A 2,967-nucleotide genomic window follows, 5' to 3' on the forward strand; every position below is an offset into this window, starting at 1 on the left:
TTCAGCGGTGAAAGTCAAATTAATCTCTTCCTGGTACGGGACTTCCTATATACAGTACCAGTCCAAGGTTTGGACACACCTTCTCATTCAAGGGTTTTTCTTTATTTTTACTATTTTCTACATTGTACAATAATAGTGATGGCATCAAAACTATGAAATAACACATATGGAATCATGTAGTAACCAAAAAAGTGTTAAACAAATCTAAATATATTTGAGATTCTTCAAAGTAGCCACCCTTTGCCTTGATGACATCTTTGCACACTCTTCCAAACAACTTAACCTGGAATACTTTTTCATCAGTCTTGAAGGAGTTCCCACATATGCTGAGCACTTGATAGCCAGGGACACACTCCAACACTTAGACATTAATTTACAAACAAAGTGTGTGTTTAGGGAGTCCACCAGATCAGAGGCAGTAGGGATGACCAGGGATGTTCTCTTGATAAGTGCGTGAATTGGACCATGTTCCTGTCCTGCTAAGCATTCAAAATGTAACTAATACTTTTGGGTGTCAGGTAAAATGTATGGAGCCAAAAGTATGTTATTTCCTTGGGGAATGTAGTGAAGTAAAAGCTGTCAAAATTATAAATAGTAAAGTAATTTACAGATACCTATCACGTTTCAGGTAAGACCCAAATGCAGACTGTGTTGAAGTAACAATGTTTATTACAGCAACAGGGGCAAGCAAACGACAGGCAGGGATCGATAATCCAGAGTAGTGGCAAGGGCACAGGACGGCATGCAGGGTCAGGTCAGGCAGAGGTCAGGAATCCAGAGTAGGGGCAAAGGCACAGGACGGCAGGCAGGCTCAGGGGCAGACAGAGGGGCTCAGTCAGGACAGGCAAAGGTCAAAACCAGGAGAGCGAGAAAAAGAGAGACTGTGGAAAAGCAGGAGCGGAGGCAAAACGCTGGATGGCTTGACAAAAAATACAAACTGGCAACAGACAAACAGAGAAGATAGGTATTAATACCCAGGGAATAATGGGGAAGATGGGCGACCCATTGAGGGGGGTGGAGACAAGCACAAGGAGAGGTGAAACAGATCAGGACGTGACAGATACCCCCCAAAACTACTTAAGTAGTACTTTAAAGTATTTTTACTTAAGTACTTTACACCACTGTGAGAAAGTTGATGCACAAATATCATACCCCCAAAACATGATAACATTCCTTCATTACAATAACGGGAGATTAGCATTTTTTGGGGCATATGATATTTATTGCCTCTAACTTTCACTCATAATTATTCACGATTCGTTCAGGATTCTCCGTAATCTTGGTCGCATCCACATTAATGTAGAAGTGTTTAGAAACATATTCTATTCTTATTTACAATAAAAGTGACTCCGAAATGACACAATACATTATTTAATACATTAAATCATCTGAAACAAACAGCAAAATGCATCCAACAAATTTGTAGAGTCACAAGCTTGATGTTGTCATTGAGTGCAATGAATATGGGACCAAATACTTAACTTTTTACTCCTTTTGGTCCCCTAAAATGGGGAGACTATGTTCAAAAAGTGCTGTAATTTCTAAACAGTTCACCTGATATGGATGAAAATACCCTCAAATTAAATCTGACAGTCTGCACTTTAATCTCATAGTCATTATATGATTTCAAATCCAAAGTGCTGGAGTAGTAGTACAGAGCCAAAACAAAACTGTAATTGTCCCAAAACTTTTGGAGCTCACAGCCTCCTAACAGTGGTGAATGGAAAGAGAGACCTGTTACACAAGACATTTGAAAACACCAAAAAGTGTAAAGACATTTGAAAACACCAAAAAGTGTAAAGACAGTTGCTGACTGTCATTAGGCAAGAATTTATGCGTCCACTTTCGGCCGTGCGTATCTCGGTGTCGGCCACTCAAATTTCAGTGTTCCCTTCGAACCACATCGCTGGGATGCCGTTCCCGACCTTGCCACCTTACTTTTGCACATAATGCATCACACTTTGAAAGGCAGTGACCAACATTGGTCAACATCTTGACTAAAGTGATGCGCCAGAAAGTGCCCACACACTCCTCAACCAGTTTCCTGGTCATGAAGAAGACAGAATGGAGGAGAGAGGACGGTGGCCCAATGGAACGGTTGTCGGTGGAAGAAGGTGAGGACCAAAGTGCAGCGTTGTGAGCGTTCATATCTTTTAATTAAGTAATAGAACACTGAACAAAACAATAAACAACCAATGAACAGTCCCGTAAGGTGACTGACAAAAAACACTAAACAGGAAAATAACTACCCACAAGTCAAGTGGGGAAAACAGGCTACCTAAGTGTGATTCTCAATCAGAGACAACGATTGACAGCTGCCTCTGATTGAGAACCATACCAGGCCAAACACATAGAAAACCAAAACTACAACAACACATAGAATGCCCACCCCAACTCACGCCCTGACCAACCTAAACAAGAAACATAACAAAGGAACTAAGGTCAAGACGTGACACCCAATCCCAAATCGACCCTGAATTCACTTGTAGAAATCTGAGGTGATTGGACAGGTCTATGTAATAGGGTGAAACTTCCACCCAGCCTATCAGAGGGCAAGTAGGTAATATGTAGGTAAACTATTACCATATTACAATATTAACTATTACCAAGTAGGTAAACTATTACCATATTGATTGCACCTGTCACATCCACAAGTGTGTAGGGTCTAGGGCACAGACTATCAACTACACTGAACAAAAATATAAATGGAACATTAAACCATTTCAAAGATTTTACTGAGTTACAGTTCTTATAAGGAAATCAGTGAATTATAAATAAATTGAATTACAGGCGGTAGAAGTAAATAATCATATTCGAATATTTAAAAAATAAAATGTAATTAAAATAAATAAATAAATAAAGAATGGGTCGGACATTTAAAGGACTACAGTTCCCATGTGCTAAAAGTAAAATTGTGCTTTACGTCATGACGGTCACGCAACACGCCCACCCTGTCAAGGTTGCGGT

Source organism: Oncorhynchus nerka, linkage group LG24, assembly GCF_034236695.1.
Source record: "Oncorhynchus nerka isolate Pitt River linkage group LG24, Oner_Uvic_2.0, whole genome shotgun sequence".
Taxonomy (NCBI): domain Eukaryota; kingdom Metazoa; phylum Chordata; class Actinopteri; order Salmoniformes; family Salmonidae; genus Oncorhynchus; species Oncorhynchus nerka.